The sequence below is a fragment of the Eublepharis macularius genome, chromosome 4 (assembly GCF_028583425.1).
Source record: "Eublepharis macularius isolate TG4126 chromosome 4, MPM_Emac_v1.0, whole genome shotgun sequence".
NCBI lineage: Eukaryota > Metazoa > Chordata > Lepidosauria > Squamata > Eublepharidae > Eublepharis > Eublepharis macularius.
In genome coordinates, this window is record NC_072793.1 from 175362170 (window position 1) to 175382125 (window position 19956).

Sequence of the window (19956 nt, forward strand, 5' to 3'; positions counted from 1 at the left end):
AGCCTGCACGCGTAGTATCCTTCCACTTACACAATTCCAGAGAATGCAAAACAAGGATAAAAATAGGGAGAGATTGATTTCCAAGGGACAAGACTGATAGGAGCCTATGAAACAACCCAAACTGAGCGGAGTCACGTTATATCCATCACCACTGATTATTTACCCCAAAATTCTGGCACAGGGAAACTCAAGGAAGGTAACAGGCTCTAGTGCAATGGGCATCACTGATACAATCCTGCCAACGAGATGGTCTCCTGGCCGCTTTAATGCAGTGGCTCATTTTCAACCATGATCAAATTCGGTATATTGTCAAAGACTTTCACAGCCAGAGAATGATGGTTGTTGTGGATTTTCTGGGCTGTATCGCCGTAGTCTTGGAATTTTAGTTCCTGACGCTTCGCCAGCAGCGGTAACTGGCATCTTCAGAGATGTAGCACTGAAAGACAGAGATGTCTCAGTGCCAAACTGTGGAGAAGATGTTAGCAGGTAATTTATCTACTCAGGAAGGTGGGTTTGGGTTGCATCATCCTGTAAGAGTTTCCCAGGGTGTGGAATGCTAATGGAATGTTAATGCTTCACTGTATCCTGAGGAGGTTCTTTTGCATATGGATTGGTGCTTGATATGCTAATCTTATCTGCAGGGCTATTGTAAGATGTAGAGTATTTTATTGGCCTGGTGTTTTCCAGGACAGGAAACCATGCTCTATTCATTCTTAAAGTCTCTTCTTTCCTGTTGAAGTTGTGCTTATGCTTATGAATTTCAATGGCTTCCCTGTGCAATCTGACAAAGTAGTTGGAAGTGTTGTCCAGTATTTTTGTGTCCTAGAATAAGATACTGTGTCCTGAGTGGCTGAATGGGGCAAACCTGAGGAGGCTCAAGGCCATGCAATACATCTTGCCCAATTGATCCATTTTAGACTTCCAGATCACCCAAACCACATCCAAACCAACCGCTTGCAGTGTTGTTAGCAACAAGCTGTATTGTGAAGAAGCTGTCCCCCTAGACTCAGACAGCGTGGTACCAGAAGCTGATCCCCTAAAGATGATGGCAATTGTTTGATAAGTCCATATGGGAGTTAGTTGGGCCTTCTACTATGCTGGTCCCATAGGGCTGCCAACCTGCAGGTGAGGCTTGGAGTTCTCTTGGGACAGCAACTGATCTCCAGGCTACAGAGACTACAGTTTCCCTTGCAAAGAAGACTGGGAGAGCTGGTCCTTCTAACAACTACAGAATGGCAACTAGTACTGTCTCTCAGGGCTCTTGTGTGATCTACCCAGCCCTTCTTTTTGGAATCAGCAAACAAGAAATGAAAAAAAGATTGGTTGTTGTGGGTTTTCTGGGCTGTATTGCCGTGGTCTTGGCATTGTAGTTCCTGACGTTTCGCCAGCAGCTGTGGCTGACATCTTCAGAGGTGCTACACCTCTGAAGATGCCAGCCACAGCTGCTGGCGAAACGTCAGGAACTACAATGCCAAGAACACGGCAATACAGCCTGGAAAACCCACAACAACCATTGTTCTCCGGCCGTGAAAGCCCTCGACAATACATCAAAAAAAGATTGATGAAAGCTTCCAATGTGTTCCAAACTAGGTGGTATGCAACTTCCTTACAATGGAAATTAAACCAATTGGGCAATAGATGAAAGAATTCTTTTTATTGTCCTTGAAATGGATTATTGATTCAGGCCAAATTTCAAGCATTCTATTTGAGTTATAGTTACATGTACATCAGGATATAGTGTACCCCCACCCAACATTTTACATTCAATGTATTTGGTTCACTTTTGTCATTAGAAAAGAGTCCAGTAGCACCTTGAAGACTAATCAACTTTACTGTAGCATAAGCTTTCGAGAACCACGGTTCTCTTCATCAGATGCATCTGATGAAAGAACTGTGGTTCTCGAAAGTTTATGCTACAGTAAAGTTGGCTAGTCTTAAAGGTGCTACTGGACTCTTTTCTATGTTGCTACTACAGACTAACAGGGCAAACTCCTCTGGATCTTTGTCATTAGTTGCTCCTTGGTATTGAGATTAGACCTCATGATGATAATGTAGCATTTGGGAAGGAAGATGCAGCCCAGCAGGCCAGCACTGGAGGCCAGGATGGAGAAGACCTGCACGGCCACCATGTATTTCCCCTTTGTGCTCAGGTAGGTGGGCACAAAGGACACCCAAACACTGCAAAACACCAGCATGCTGAAGGTGATTAGCTTGGCTTCATTAAAGACCCCAGGCAGCTTCCTTGCTAGGAAAGCCACAATGAAGGAGATGGCAGCCAGAAAGCCCATGTAGCCCAGGGCACCATAAAACATGGCAACAGAGCCTTCATTGCATTGCAGTGTGATCTCTCCTGGCTGGGAGCTCATGTCAGACTCTGGGAAGGGGGGAGAGATTCCCAGCCAGAGGGCACAGAGGACAACTTGGATAGCGGAACAAGAAATAACAATGGAGTTGGCCAGACTCTTCCCCAGCCATTTCCTCATCCTGTTGCCTGGCTTGGTGGCCACAAAGGCCACCACCACAGTGATGGTTTTGGCCAACACAGAAGAGACAGCAACTGAGAAGATGATGCTAAAGGAAGTTTGTCGGAAAAGGCAGGTCACCTTCCTTGGCTGGCCAATAAATAGAAAGCAGGAGAGAAAGGAAAGCAGGAGGGAAACCAGGAGAATGTAGGTGAGGTCTCGGTTATTGGCTTTGACTACAGGGGTGTCCAGAAATTTAATGAAAAGTCCTAAAACCAAACCAGTGATTAGGGACAAGAACAGAGGAAAGACAGCTAGACTTATCCCCAAAGGTTCTTCATAGGTGAGGAAGGTTATGGCCTTTGGGACACAACAAGTTCGGTTGTTGTTTGGATGCTGATCTTCTGGGCATTTGTCACAAACCACTGCATCTGGAAAGAAGAAGAGTGACTTAATATTAGGAATATCTGCTTTACAGCTACAATACTGGTCTAAAATATTCAATAAATAATATTTTTGAGGATCAGAAAGAGTCCAGTAGCACCTTTAAGACTAACCAACTTTACTGTAGCATAAGCTTCGAGAATCACTGTTCTCTTCGTCAGATACATCTGTGATTCTTGATGCTTATCCTTATGTGATTCTTGATGCTTATGCTACAGTAAAGTTGGTTAGTCTTAGAGGTGCTACTGGACTCTTTTTGATTTTGCTACTACAGACTAACACGGCTAATTCCTCTGGATTTTTGAGGATGATACTATACATATAAAAACAATTGTACATCTAAACACGATTTTCTTTGGACTCTTTGGCTAGCCTCTGTGAGAAAGTGAGGAATTCTGCTGACCTTTGGTCTGATTCAGAATGGCTCTTCTTATATTCTTATCAGAGAGGTCAGAGATTGGAAAGGTGGGCAGAATTCCTTCCTATACTATTAACAGAGATGGAAACTGAACCCTCCCATCTTTCTAAGAACGGAAGCAGAGACTTTCCTCCTCACAGGAATGTGATAGAATTGGAAGGTTAGGTGGAGGAGGGGGCCTTTTGGAGGATTGTGATACATCTGTTACGTGCAGTGAAGTTTCTTCTGAATTATGAAGACTTTCTGAATTATATGACCTTCAAAATGTCCTGTCAATGCCAGTCTTGCCCAAGTCTTGCAAGCTTAAGGCTATCACTTCCTTTAGTGAGTCAATTCATCTCATGTTGTGTCTTCCTCTTTTCCTACTGCTTTCAGCTTTTCCTTGCATTATTTTATTTCCCAGTGAGTCCCATCTTTTCATTACGTCACCAAAGTGCAATTGCCTTAGTTTAGTTATTTTAGCTAGAAGGGAGAATTTATGCTTGGACATAGAACCCACGTATTTGTCTCTTTGATGGTCCATGATTTCACAAAACTCTTCCCCCAACACCACATTTCAAATTTCTAATCTATTTTCTGTAACAATTTTAATTCACTCTCCTCTTCTCTCATCTGCATTTTATGAGCACAGGAACAACACCGGCTGTTCGGCTAGTTAGCCGAATCACTTTTAAGTCATACCAAGAAGATGCCCCCAGGTATCCAGACTTCTGTCTTCTTTCAACCCCTATGATTAATTAATAATTTCTCCTGCATACCAAAGCACCCCAACTTCCAACCCTACCATGAATTAATCCATGTTGCCCAATTGGAACTTAAACACTTACTGAGTGTCCATATTGATTAAGCTCCTTTAGAGCAAGATTACATGATCTAGAGTATAGAGATAGCATTTTAATAGGTACTCTTTCCTTTTTGGGCTTTACTTTTGTCTACATTTTTGGCCTTTTCCAGCCCATCGCCATCTGTATTTTGGCCCTTTTTAACTTGGCATGCTTTAAACCTTCTTTTCACTTGTCTTCTTTTAATAAGCTCTCAAAGTGCCCTGTGCACTTTACATCAGGCATCTTTTAGGCTTGTGAGTGCTGCTAAATAGGACCCTTCTGGTTTGCCCCTTTTGGAGTTATTTTTGGGATCCTTCCACCATGGAACCATTGTTCTTCAGGATAGGTTGCATGTCCTACACATATATTAGCACATCTAAAACATCGCAACAACTGGAAGATCTTTATTATTTTGTTGTCCATGGCAGTGTATGACTTCTAAATGATATACAATGTGTTCAAGTGAACATCTCTTTCTTTTGTTATGTGTTCTTCGTTGCATCCCTACTGGTATGTGTTACCCAAATAGGCAGTCTCCTAATCAATTGTGGGAATTAGCATTAAGGAGGAAAATGAGAGAGGGTAACTAGGAATCTCCAACCATGTGTATGGGGTTTATTCCCTTAGAGAACTCTCCAATAAATCAGGCAGAGGTTCAACCTGAAAGGGTTTTTAAAATTATTATTAAAATAAAAATAAAAAGGGAACACATACAGAAACACCAAACACAGCTAGCATCCAAGGATAAGGAAGAAAATCGGTGAGCAAAGGGGAAGAAAGCAGTTTCAGAGAAGGTGAGAGTTACCAGTCTAGAAGAGGAGGTCCATGGAGGCAGCAAAATGACCAGCATTTCTCGAGAAGAAGAGAAGAGGCCAAAACATATGGGGGGGGGGGTGTGGACAGATCCAGAACACACATACAGACTGGTGACTAGGGAATCCAGTTATAGGTAAAATGCTCCCTGGGGCAGGCTGATGTCTTTGCCCAAACACAATAACTTAATGGGTTGTCCAGAGTTTTGGACAAAAAGTTAGGAGAGGCTTAATGGTTCTACCTGCAGTGGACTATAGGTGTGACTGGTGCTTGATGACCCTGTAAGTACCGGACAGGAAAAGCTACCAGGTTTGGTGAATACTTTTATTAGGATAGGTGGGTAAGAGGAAGTGAAGTCAGGTGTTGATGAGATAAGTTTAGGAACTTCTTGGGAGGCCTCATTGTCCTACATTAATGCATCCCTCTCGGGGATGCGTAAGGGATGTCAGTCAGTCAGCTGCCTATGCCTTGAGCTTATGATATATGAGGAATGGGTGTTTATGATATTCTGTCCATGAACTGCCCTCTTAGTGTGAGGAGACTGACTGTTAACATCTGTGCTTTTGTACATATTCCATTATTTGTCTAATTAGTAGTAGTACAACCCCATTACCAAACTTGACTGGTGAGTCTTTCTTTAATTCTCCACAATTATGTTAAAGTAAGTGGGAGAAAGCTCATCGCTCATCTTCCCTCTGCTCCTTGCTATCGAGTTACAGTGAGAGCCAACATCATTCATGCAACTCTGTATATATAGGAATAGATCCTGGAATCCCTCCCTATTTTGCCCAGCAACATCATTTCTTTGGCATCACCCACCTTCCTGTGTGGAGATGGTCCCTTCCGGGCAGGGATCACAGTCATAGCAACAAACTGGCTTCCCTTCCTGAGCCTTCTTGGCATAGCCAGGCTGGCAGCTCTCAGTACACTTGGAACGGGGCACAGGCTAACCAGAAAGATAAGCAGCAGAAATAAGTAAAAAACAGATTCACATTTTTGTTAATGCAAATATGCCATACTCAGAAAAGGCTCAACAGGACAGTAGCCTACTTTGGGCACTGCTAACTTCAGGCCCTGTTTTGTGGGCTGTGCTTTGGATGCAGAACTGCATGAATGGGAGACTGGTTTCCATCACTTCCCAATGACAGGAAAGTGAGCAAAGTAAGGATTAGAAGGAAGGGACACTAGTGGAGGAAATGGATAGTTCTGGAGTGGATGGGGAAGCTAATAAAAGAGTCTTGACTTGGATATGGGACATGAATCTGTGACTGACCGATGTCTGTGAGGTCCTAGATGCCATGCCTCAAGAGTGCTATGAAGACATAAAGTCTTTCAAGTTTTAAACTTGAAGCTATTCTAAGGAGTTTCTACGCACTGCATCGACATTGCCCACACAGTGATATGCATGTGCGATAGACAAAAGATGGTGTGCTGCGTGCAACATCAGCCCTTGTGATTGGGGATGCAGCATGAAGCTTTTGAATTCAATTGGCCATGGCTGCTATGAAGACAAGAAACTAGACTTCTGTCTTTACCTCGGCAAGTCTCTGAAGGCATGATATTAGATACCTCTGAACATTCTGAAGAATAATTGTTGCAAACTCTGAGCATAAAGGCATTGATTTCTAAGTTGTCTTTCTCAAGCCAGATAACTTTGAGTGAGCTAGAAGGTTGAAAAAATGCATGTTTCCAGATTTACACAAAAATCTACAGCCAGACTCTTAGGCCTATTGTATCCTATGCAATGGTTTAAAGTTGAAATCCATAACTCTGCTATCTCTTGTTATTACTCCATTTATAATCCCTTTCTATGGGCTAATAAATGAGATGAGTAAGGAGTTTCCTTGACTCCTAATAATACAGAATGATTGTGTATAAAATAAAATCATTCATTCATTTTTGTTTTCATACATAGTATCCAAAAGACTATTAGATCATGACAACTGGAAAATGGAGTAAAATGAAACCAGTAGATTTCCCTACCTGGTTTAACCTCTTGGGGAACACAAGTTCATCCTGGTCAATGGTCAGCTTTAGGTCTGGGGATGCCCATCTCTTAATATTCCCTACTATCTCTCCAACTACAGACTCATTGGGGAATCCCATCCATTTCACGATATCGAAGTTTACTGTGACATCCCCATTCTCATCCCAAGATGTGTCACCCACGGAAGTGTTGTAAAGATGGATGTTCCTTAGGAAAGTGTGGAGCTGGAATGGAAGAGAAAAGTCAGGCATTTAAAAACCAGGAGCCAAGGTTAAATAGCTCGACCAAGGTCAATAGGAGTTCTAATATTTTTATTATTTATTTATTTAAAACAGTTATACGTCACATTTCCACCCAAATAGAGTCTCCAATCTAGATTCACAGAAGTTCTGAAAGTTTTGCCCACTTACAGTGACATAAATCTCCTTGCCAGTTTCTCTTTCTGTTAGTGTTTTAGACAGGGACAGAAAACGCAGTTCTGATTCAGACTGCCAGGCCTGTGACCAAAATCACCAGGAAATTTATAAGATGGGGCAGTGAGAAAGGCGAAAAAAGAGAAGCCCTCTCAAATCTCTGTAGTAAACACTTTCAAAATCAGCAGATTCCTAGAGTGTAGCCCAAAAGTTATATCACTTCCTGGTGAGACTCCATTTCTCTGATTTGTTCTTCTGCAGTGAAGTTCAGAGGTGGTGGAAATACAACCATGGTGGCAGAGTTTCTTCTGAACACGGGCACTTGGTAAGCATACCCAGTGCTATTTAGGTTTTCTGCCTGAGGAGCCAACTGGAGGAACATGAATCCCAGCCTACCTGCCAGACATCCACCTTAAGAGTTGAACCCCATGAACTGGCAGCTTCACTGCATTATCTGCCCCAGCAGTAGTGAATGTTACTGAGCTGGAAGGGATATGCAGCTGGCAGCTTCCAATGTAAGATTAGTTCCCCTAAACAAAGGAGGGACTTCTGACTAGGCAGCTTGGTGCAACAACAGGGACGGGTCACCTGTTCAATACCCCAATCAGGAAGCAGAAAGGCATAGGTGAGATACTGAAAGCTCCCCCTGCTGACCTGCCATATAGACAGGTTCTCCCTTAGAAGTGTAACATAATAAAGGAAACATAATAAAGGACCACAGAGGCATTTCAGCCAGGGATGAGGAAAGTCCTATTTTGCTGAACTAATAAGAGACTCCAGAGGGCTGCTGGTGGAAGGTAGCATCCACAGAAGTCACCATAGCAGCTATTAAAAGCAGGGGTCAGTGCTGGGAGACCATATCAACAGCAGATTGCTCAATAATACAATTAAACAACAATTAATGTTTGATTGTTTGGTTGAGCTCACCAGAGCTTGGAAGTTATGCATGGTTGGCCATGGTCAAAACTTAAAGAGTTTCTCTACATGAGACTTCTTGCAGAGGATGCTCAAGTAGTGAAACCCAATGTTAGCCGAGAAGCACAGTTTAAAAAGACAGAGCCTGCAGTGATTGTTCCTCAGAGGGTTTGTTAATTGCCCCCCAGCCGGAAGAATGAGACAGACACAAGTCTTTGGAATTAAGGGCCGCTTTATTAAATACAACATAAACTCTAAACCGTGGCAAGGCAATCTGGCGGTGCAAGTCAAGCCACGTGGTCACTACAGGACCTCCGCTTTGACCTGTCTGGGCGAGCCCCACTGCCCCGGGCGTGAGCCGTTCATGGAATGGCCTAGACCCAGCAGGTCTGGCAAAGGGTTCCCCGCCTCAAGCTCCTAAAGCCTCAGCCATACACCATGAGGGAAGGACTTGCACCTGGGGTTCCCTGAAGGCAGTCTGCCACGACGGTGCTCACCGGCCCGCTCCCTATTCCCCAACTTATATTTACTACTCAACTTACCAGGTATTTATCAACCTATAAAGAGAGCATTAAACCCGCCTCCCCAGTTATCAGTGCTAATGCCACCAAAGCACCGCAAGGCAATCAAAAAATATTACAATAGCAAACCTCTGTTGTTAAGAGAAACCACCTATAGGGCACCCACTGTACCAGCCAGTGCCAGGAACAAACTGCCCCCTAAAATGGCTGCCCCCTTCAAAATGGCAGCTGCAATTCCAAGTACGCGCCTAAAATTGCTGTCAGCAAAATGCCCCCAAAAAGGAAACACCGCAGCCTGAAAATGAGGCCCAATTAATACGAGGGTCTAGCCACTGAACAGTTGGTGTGCGTGCCACAATGCCCTGTGAACTTCCCAGCAACCCTGATAGGAGCCTAGCGAGAAGAGGGGGAGGGAAGGACCAGTAATTCCCCTCCTCTCACCTGGCAGAACAACCACCCAAAGGGACAAATTGGCGCTAAAGCGCCAGCCAAACCGTTCCCCTGCAGGCAATAGCTGCCAGGACGCCTCCGCACCTCCGAAGCAGATGAGGCCGGTCACGAGATGCCGCTGACACCGAAATAAAGGAGACAGCTAAGCCAGGTAAGGAGGCACAAGGCGCCGCCCGCCTCTGTTGTCACCGCTGATGCCTCGCTTGCCTCGGGTGTCCTCTATGCAAGGCACAGAGCAGGAGCTCCGAAATGTGCCTCCTACTCCATCCAATCGATCGCACGGAGCAACTGAAGCCGGTGGGGGCGGAGACGCTTGCTACAGCGACTGTCTCCACCCCCTCGGCAGATCCTGGATGCATGGGAAGGAGGGAGGTCTCTCTCTTCCTCCTTCTGTGGGGGCAAACTTCGGCCACCAGCTAAGCCTCTACGAGGCAGCTGGGAAGGGGCTGCATTTCATCTTCATCTCCCCAAAGGTTCTGTCAATTTCACCTCCCCTTTGAGAAGGCGAAGATGAAATTAACAAATCCTCTGACGAAGGATCTCTGCAGGCTCTGTGTACTGAGGTAGCCACTTCCAAGCTAACATTGCATCTCCCTGCACTTGAGCATCCTTGTATAAGATGTCTCGTGTAGAGAGACTCTTGGAGAGGAAACCACCAAGGAAGAATGGGGTTACTATGCAGGGGAAACTAATGGCAAACCACTTCTGCTCGTCTTTTTTCTTTAATACAGTGTGGAAGGGTTAGCTATTTCAGAAGGGAAAGGGACTACCTGCCATGACTGAACCCTTTGAAGGCTCAACTTGTCCTTGGCTAATGTCTGCTTGGATCTTGATGAATACGTGGCATGTAAGGCCCAAGCCACAGTCAGGACAGCGCTGAAAGTGCTATAGTTGTCTATAGAAAAGATAGCTTCCTTCATATCCTGGGAAAGGGTCTCCAGAGTTCTTCTCTCTCTGCATCTTACTTGCCATTTCACAGACAACAAAGGCTTTGAATAGAAACAATGAAATGAGTTCCTCCCAAAATGCATTGCATCACCTGCCATATTCATGTCCAAATTTATCCTTTTGTTTCTGTGCACGGAGAAAGAAAAAAATCCGCTTATTTGATTAAAATATGGAAACGTATCATATAAATAGAGAGTGAGGTCCCACAAAGCTGTTGTGATCCAGACTTTCCCCACAGGGGGCTTGATCCGATGTTCAGCTGCTTTGTGTATACTGGATGGTACAATCGAAAAAAACTGTGGCTCCCCAAAATAAACAAACACATGGACTGCTCTCCACAAGCCAAACGCAACTGAGGTCAGGAATGTGTTGACTATATCATCTGAGCGGGATGTTATTTGTATGCTCAATGAGAAGGCAATGCAAACACCACTCTTGCTGGCCAGAGGGGGGAAGATTTTCAGGAATTGTCCTCCATTATCAGTATCTGGAGCAATGAGACCGATCCACGTCCACTGAAAATGCAGGAGCAGTTTGACAATCCCGAGGTATTGTTGCTCCTTTACTGGAAACTTCTGGTGAAGAAAAGGAAACTCAGCTGGATCATAAAGAACATGGGGGACAAACCCATATCTGACCTAGGGAGGAAAGGAAGAGATTGGAGCAAAATCCCAGTCCTTGTGACCCGTTCTTTGCAATGACCTCCAGGCTCTATGGAGCAGCCATTTTTGCACTTTATAGCGCCAAAAGTTCACAAAACGCAATCCTCCCCCTAAACCATTGATCCATCTAGTTTTCGCTCAGTTATACTACATGCAAACACACACACTACTAACAATGGATCCCAAAGAAAGCACATGTCAGTGGATGCTCAGGAAATTGGTTGGAGAAAGGTAGTGGGAGGCGGCGGCAGCATTAAAAATAATAACATGGCACTTACATCTGAGTAGACCTGTTTTCAAAAACAATCCTGCTTGCCCACAGCAAAAGAAAACTTACGGAACTTACGCCACCACCACTACCTCACTATCCTTTTGCCAGCCGTTTTCCTGTGCACAGGATTGAGACAGGTTTGATAAGATTAGTACACTTTACATATTAGAACAGAATCGTGTCATTTGAAGAAGTTTCTAATAAAAGAAACTTTCCAGTACTGACAAGTGATAAGTGTCAATGCAGAGACAAAAAAAATTGAAAGAATATTGAATGAACCAGAGAAATAGAGGAAGTTTCTGTTGACTATATGTTACTAAAGGAAAGAAAGAAGCAGTGGATTTATTAAGTAAAATGGGGGAAAGATCTAAAGATTCAGATCCAAGAAGAGGTTTGGTTAGATCTGTATAAAGTAGGGTTGCCTAGGTCCCCTTAACCTCCCAATGAGAGACGAGGAGCCAGATGTTACCTTTCTGGTACTTTGGGCTCTTCCTTGCACAAAAGGGTAGTGGGATCTTGATGAGATTTTTGATGGGATCTTTGAATCTTTGCTCTTGATCCTTGTCCATCCTGGTTGCTTGAAAGGAGTTATAAATCAAACTCTGACTCAAGGCACCTTTCCTTAGCCACTGAAAGAGGTGGCTACCCTTCCAATACTTAAAAAAAAAGCACTGGGTGATAAGTGGTCACTTCATACTTCTCCACTCAGTCTTTAATTTGTCCATTCTGTGCAAGATGATGGAGACAGGGATTGCAGAACAACTCAAGGTGTTCCTGAATGACTGGTTAAGACCCATTTCAGACTGAAAATGGGTAAGACTGGCAGCTTCCCTGTACAGACTCATTCTCAACTGTTGCTCCTACCTTGTGGAATTGGCGTGCCAATGGAGGTCAGGAAGATCCCCTCACTTCTTCAATTCTATTATTAAAACTTAGTGTGGCATAGTGGTTAGATAATGAACTACTACCTGGACAATTCAGGTTCAGATCCCATTGGGGGAAAGGAGGAGTATATATGAAGTAATTACATAGAAAAAAGAGGTGATGGGAAAGACTGTGACTGGAGGTCTGCTGCCCATTAGAGGGAAAAGATGACCTTGATAGACCATTGGTCAGTCAGTAAAGGTCAGATTCCAGTGTCAGCAACTCTGTATCCTTCCTTCAAGAGGGATCACCCTATTTTGGATTTTCAAAGGGGAAGTGAAATTGACAGCGCTTTCGGGGAGGCAAAGGTGAAATTAACAAACCTTCCGAGGAGTGATTTCCTCCTGCTTTGTCTTTTTAAACTATGTTTCCCGGCTAACATTGTGTCTCCCTATACGTGAACATCCCCGTGTAAGATGTCTTGTATAGAAAAACTCATAATGTGGTGAACATGTGTCATTTATTATTCTTTTGTGAAAATATGGTTTTGTATTGTTTCAAGAAACCTCTATATCTGTTGGAAAGAAGAGAAAAGCAAAGAAGAGGAGGCAAAATCTCTCTTAAAGACAATTTTCTGCTACCAGTATTATAATTTGATGCCCAATGCCAGTGCAGAAGAAGCCCACAATTTAGAGAGCCCAAGAGCAGCAGAACGCAGCAAGAACTTCCTTAAGGCATTAAAGGTTCAGAGGGTTGTCCCAAAGAAAACTAAGATAATCCCTTCTCCACATGATTCTTACCAGTGGAATTTTGTAGATGCCCAGCAGATTGGAAACCTGGATGGGGACTTTAGACCCAGACTGTTCCAGGACTGCCAGCAGGGTTTTCTGACCCCCACAGTGGTAGTTTGGAATATTCTTGTGCCCCGTAGAGAGCAGGTCTAACATGCCATCGTAAGTTAGCCTTGCATTGAAGTAGTTGTTATGGATGTCGTAGCCCAGAGAGATGTTGGGCAAGATCCGGGGATTCTGATTGATCTCCTGAAGGGCAAGAAGGAAGGACAAGATGACTCCATATTGTACATTTGTGGGACTGCCAAAAGAAGGAAGGAGATTTTAATCTTTCACTCATTGAAAATGTCAGATCACACACACACCCTTCTAGATTGAAATGATACTCATTTTATCCGCCTTTTTGGGGTGAGGAGAACAGCTTCATACCCTCCACTACTGGAAAGGGGAACTCACCGCTCCCAAAGACCCAACTCAAATTCAATCAATTTTCAAAGGACCATGAAAAAGAAGCAACATTCATGAAAGTGTACAGAAAGCTTTGAGGCTCTTGAATTTCCCTTTCCCCAATGATATTGCAAAGACATTGCTGGCTTCCACACAGGGATGGGATTTTTTCGTTCCCCCATTGTGGGTGCAGCCAGAGAGAAACCACAGCAGCAGCAGGACTTCCACGTGGCAAATTTCCCTGCTCTAGTCCCCCTGAAGTGGCCACCCCTCCCCAGGCCATCATGGCGTTTGCAATTTTTTTTAAAAAAAAAGATCTGCAGTAGAATATTGTTGTATACATATACAGATGCAACACCACGTTGTGAGGAAACAGAAAAAACCCACTTCCTTAAAGCATTGGACATGGGGGTAGATTACTCATGCAGAAATGGTCGCTTCGTTACTGGGAGGGAATTTAATTCACAGCCTTCCAGCCTAAGGTGTGATTTTTGGCAGAGTCCTTTTTGAATGAGACTTCAGCTTTTGCTATTGCCTGTCCCGCACTGACTCCCAAGACCTCAAAAGTTGATTTCAGAGGGTAGGCGTTGGCCTCTAGGGCCTATTAACTGGCCTTCCAAAGAAGCTGGTTGCCCTGGTGATGAGAGAGGATGCTAGGCTAAATAGAGCTCTGGTCCAATCCAGTAGGGCTTTTCTTAGGTTCTTAAGAAATACTTTTCCCAGTGGCTGGGGACCACAGCAGTTTCTCTTTCTAAAAGAAGTATAGAATGCATAAAACAAAAGTCTTCCTTCCTTCCTTCCTCCCTCATGAATGATAATGTTTAAAAGGTCAAAAGGAATCTCCGCATTGCCTTCTGCACACAAGATGGTGCCTGGCTGTTCAAACAGCCCTGGGATAGCCTTCAAAGCAAAGAATACAGACATAATAAAGAGCGTGATCTACCAAGTATGGCAGTGAGGAGACACTGCAAATCAAGCAGCTGAATGATCATTCAATCCAACAGCACAAAGTTCTTACACTTTAATCCTGGTGCAGGGTGGCTCCTCAAAGATAAACGGATACAGAGTAGTGGATCTCAGAGCAACAATCCCCCCAATGATGTGATCTCCTGGTCTGTAATAATTCCGGGGTTCATTTACATCTTTGATAAAGTTCAGTGGGCATTTTGCTTTCAGCATGTCACAGATGACATTGGGGGGCAGCAGCAGCACCAACACAGTTAACAGAACCAGCACCAGCATCCTGGATGAGGCCCCTGCAGACCCCTTCCTTGTGCCTGCCCCTCAACTATCGGCCCAGCTAGTTAGGAGAAGCCAACCCCCCCCTTCTAAAATCAAGGCAGCGGAGAGTCCAGCAAGGGTGCTGAGGCTTCAGATCTGAAAGCAAACACTGGCACAGTTGCTCCAGTCAGAAATCCCCGCCCAGATACTTGTTATCACAGGAGGCTTTTATGTACCAGAATAAGTTATTGTGTTTTTCTCTTGATTCTGATGATGGTGTCACTGTTTTTGAAGATTCTCTCTGAGGAAATTACTTGAAGAGAAGAACAAGAAACCACCATTATTTTCATAATTATAAGGGAACAACTGCTTATGAAATCCTCCTCCAACTTTCTGACATTCTTTGCACAGCAGGAAAAAAAAAACATGTTTGTGCCCGAGAATCCACCAGTTCACCTCCATATTCTCTGTTGCACCCCCTCTCCTTGTGGCCTGGCCTGTCTGATGAGGCCAGGAAGGCTTCCACCCTCATGGCTTTCCTTGTACTATGAAAAAGCCAATTATTCAGAAGGGCTGCGTAGAATATGTACTGTCTGTTGCTGCTAGTATCATCCAACTACGAAATTTCTTCATTGTTTAACAGGTCATGCTAACAGGTCGTGCCTTAACTCCTGCTATAATGTAGGCTCGCCAAGCCCCTGCTGGTGATGGGGAATAACTATAGCAGGCACTATAGTTTAACCATAGAGTTTTGCCCAAATACCAGAGCATCCCTACTGCTCCCTGGAGACACCCTGACTTCACTTCCAGGTGCACAGGAAGTGATGTCAGTGCATCATGGCCAATGTAATGACATCATCAGTGAAATCGCTCCCAGACCAGTAAGACCTCTCACTCCCTACTACCATTTGCCATAGGGGACCTAGGAAATCCTATTATAATGGGTGAGCTCCCAGCATCCTGATGTTTTCTTCTTTGGCATCTCAGGTGGCAGTAGAAGAAAATGGGGGGAAACTGAGGGTGTGCTGTTGTTGCTCTGTCATGCTGAGGTCACTTCCCGTAAAAACCAGGAGTGATATAGCAGATCCTCTGTCAGTTTAAAAAACTGCTAGAGCATCTAAAGAGACCACTTCCTGTTAATGCTGGAAGTGATGCAAGTGCGCTGTTGTGAGGCCAGCCTTCCAGGCCCGCCCCTCCAATCTCTCCCAGGTGTTGCCAGATGTGGTCTAGTAGTCCTACATGTTAATATTTATTATTGATTTCACTCTGTGTTCAGACATTTGCTTGGTTTCAGGCGTCTGCAATCCAATTCCTATTGCATTATTGGATTTCCCATCCTGTTGATTGTATGTCTATATTATTTATTATTTATTTTATTACTTTTGACTTTTATACCGCCCTCACTGGGCAGGCAGGCTCCGGGCGGATTACATGAAGTAAAAAATATTTATAATAAAATTTACACCATAAAACTGTTTGAAATCAACAACTGCATAGCAATACAATAAAAATTTAAAAATGTACGAGATATGTATGCATTTTTATTTACATTATTTATAGTCCACCTTTATCACTAAGGCCCAAGGAGCATTACAACATGCAAGTTAATACAATCAACTGCAGCAACAGTCTATAAACAATCCAATAGAGTATACAATTTGAAAACAAGCAGAAATCCATTCCAGAGCACAGCAATTCTAAACCTGACCTATTAAGCAATGCAGAAACTATCCTGTAGGATCTTACTCACAGCAGCAGATAGTACATAGTATATAGTCTACAGTCCAAATCTCTTTCCCAAAGTATCTTGTTAAACCACTTCCTTTCAGGACAGCCTTCATATCCAAAAAAGCCCACTTGCGCAATTTGGTTTTGCATAGTTTGTGGAAAGCCAGGAGAGTGGGAGCCTTCCTGACCTCTTCATATTGGCCATGCCATAAATTAGAGGTTACCAATGAGAAAGCAGGTATATGGGCATCTGTTGATTTTGCCCAATTGCAAGGTGGCACCTGCAGAAGGGTCCTGTTCAGATGGGCAAGGTTGCAATGGTAAAACATGGGGAAAGAGACAGTCCCATAGATATGAGGGACCAAGTCTGTGAAAGCCTTTGTATGTGACAGCTAAAACTTTGACTTGAGCCATTGAACTGATGATTTATACTGTGTTACCTGCCTTGAGTCTGTGTGAAAAGGGCAGTTTCAAAATAAATTAAATAAACAATGTGAAACGAGTCAGGGAAAACAGAAGAGTTGCCATGCTGCATTGAACAGCTGAAAAACAGTGCAAGAAAAGAATAACTTAAAAAAACTTGCAAAAAGCAACAAAGCAGTCCATGTAGGTAAACATTTTCGGTGTACCAGTTTGGTGTAGTGGTTAAGAGTGTTGGACTCTAATCTGGAGAGCTGGGTTTGATTCCCCACTTCTCCACTTGAAGCCAGCTGGGTGACCTTGGTTCAGTCAAAGCTCTCTGGAGCTCTCTCAGCCTCACTCACCTCACAGGGTATTTTGTTGTGTGGGTAATAATGACATACTTTGTAAACTGCTCTGAGTGGGCATTAAGTTGTCCTGAAGGGTGGTAGATAAATTGAATGTTTTATTATTATTACTAGCAATAAAGCCCGTTATGGGAAAAAATACAATGGGCTCTAGAAAGGGGAGGGTGGATAGGCAAGCATTCCTTCCTCCTCCATCACAGAGCCTGGCCGGTGAAGGAGGGAGTGGGCATTGCCACCTGCTCCACACGTGATCTTGTCCATGTGAAGTGGGGGATGGGCTTTGCCACCTGCTTCGCTCCTAATACCAGCTGTGTTAAAGCAGGGGTGGGCGTTGCCACCTGCTCCGATCCTAATATCAACTGTGTTAAGGTGGGGGTGAGCATTGCCTCCTGCTCCACTCCTAATACCAGCTGGGTTAAGGCGGAGAGTAGGCATAGCCACCTGCTCTGCTCCTAAACCCAGCTGAGTGAAGGGAGGTGGGCATGCCCACCTGCTCCACTCCTAATACCAGCTGAGTTAACATAGGGGGTGGGCATTGCCCCCTGCTCCACTCCCAATACCAGCTGGGCTAAGGCAGGGTTGAGCATTGCCACCTGCTCCACTCCTGCTCCCAGCTGACTTAAGGGGGTGGACATTGCCACCCACTCTGCTCCTAATATCACCTGGGTTAAGGCAGGGGGTGGGCATTGCCACCTTTTCCGCTCCTAATGCCAGTTGTGATAAGGCAAGTGTGGGCATTGCCACCTGCTTCACTCCTAATACCAGCTGGGTTAAGGTGGGAGTGGTCATTGCCACCTGCTCTGCTCCTAATATCAGCTGGGTTAAGGCAGAGTCAGGCATTGCCACCTGCTCCACTCCTGATCCCAGCTGACTTAAGGGGGCAGGCATTGCCTCATGCTCTGCTCCTAATGCCAGTTGTGATAAGGCAGGGTGTGGGCTTTGCCACCTGCTTTGCTTCTAATAGCAGCTGGGTTAAGGTGGGGGTGGGCATTGCCACCTGCTCCATGCCTAATACCAGGTGGCTGAAGGGGGTCAGGTATTTCCACCTGCTCCAATTCTAATACCAGGTGGGTTAAGGTGGGGGTGGGCATTGCCACCTGTTACGCTCCTAATATCCACTATGTTAAGGTGAGGGATGGGCATTGTCATATGCTCCACTCCTAATACCAGCTGGGTTAAGGTGGGAGGTGACCATGGCCACCTGCTCCACTCCTAATACCAGCTGGCTGAGGGGGGGCAGGCATTTCCACCTGCTATGCTCCTAATACCAGCTGGGTTAAGGTGGAGAGTGGGCATAACCACCTGCTCTGCTCCTGACCACAGCTGGGTGAAGGGGGGAGGGCATTACCACCTGCTCCACTCCTAATATCAGCTGGGTTAACATGGGAGGCTGGCATTGCCACTTGCTCCTATCCTAATAACAGCTAGGTTAAGCCAGAGAGTGGGCATTACCACCTGTTCTGCTCCTGATTCCAGCTTGCTGAAGGGGGGTGGGTATTGCCACCTTCTCTGCTCCTAATATCAGCCAGCTTAATGCAGGGGCAGGCATTGCCTCCTGCTCCGCTCCTAATACCAGCTGATTTAAGGCAGGGGTGGGCATTGCCACCTGCTCCACTCCTAATTCCAGCTGGGTTATGATGGCGGTACGCATTGCCACCTGTTCCACTCCTAATGCCAGCTGGCTGAAGGGAGGCCAGCATTGCTACCTGCTCTGCTCCTAATACCAGCCGGGTTAAGGTGTGGGGAAGGCATTGCCACCTGCTCCGCTCCTGTTCCCTGCCTGGGCTTCCCATCACAGCATGTTTTCTTGAGCGATGTGGTGAGTTGGCTGGGCTTTCCTCTGCAGCAGCGCCCTCTGGTGGTGCACCAGGGTATAAAGTGAGTCGTCTGAAACACACTTACTCAATTATATATTAAGATTCAAGTTGATTCAACACAAGATCATTCATCCATCAATCAGTTTAGCATTATTATTCGTTATGTGCTTAAAGGTGTTATCTGTGAGTGACTACTTTCAGTTGAGCCAAATAATGATGGTACAGGACAGGGGCTTTTTGATCTATTCACTGAAACATTACAGCATCTTAAAATTGATCCCCAAAAATGTTTATCTGATAGTACAGAGGGAGCTGCAAGCAACCATGGCCAGTATAATGGTTTACAAAGTAAAATTACTGATGTGGCTTATCAACATGTTCATATATGGTCATGTCTTGAATTTGGTGATAACTGAAGCAATGAAATGTTGCGTGCCTGCAGTTTCTTTTTTCAATTTGCTCCAGAATTTAACAACTTTTGTGAAAACATTGTACAAGAGAATGGCTGCATGGATAGAAGTTGCTGGAAAACATCTAGGACAAGGAAAAACGAAATGATTAAAGCTAATTGGTGAGATAAAATGGTCAGGAAAATCCAATGCAGCAACAACTATGGCCATTTCCACACTACTCATCTTCATCTGGAACACTGCGGAACGTCACAAAAAAACCGTGGAAGATAGCATCTTTTTGTGCGAGTTTTAAGCGATGTCACGCAAAACTCACGTGAGAAGACGCTATCTTCCACGTTTTTCCCGCAACGTTCCGCAGTGTTCCAGCTGAAGGTGAGTAGTGTGGAAACTGCCTATATTTGGACATTTTGATGCTGCCGCTGTCATTACTTTGTAAATCTATTGACATGCTTATCAATGATACAAGATTCAAACAAGTTTGATACAAAAACAAAACAAGAATCAAATGTTTTACTTCAAAGTCTTCTAAAGTTTGAAACAATATTGACAGCATTTACATGAAAGCCTTCAACAATACATTAAATTTTCTCTGTTCTATGTTTAAAATGGCTGTGGATTGGGGTGATTCATGTTTTTGTCAGCAATGGGGATAAGAAATAATGGAGGGGGTTTAAATACTGAATAATGAACATCCAATATCAATAACTGAAAGAGTGGTGAAATAAGATTTAAGAGTTTAAGTTAGTTGATGATAGGCTGATTAAAAATAATTGTTTGACT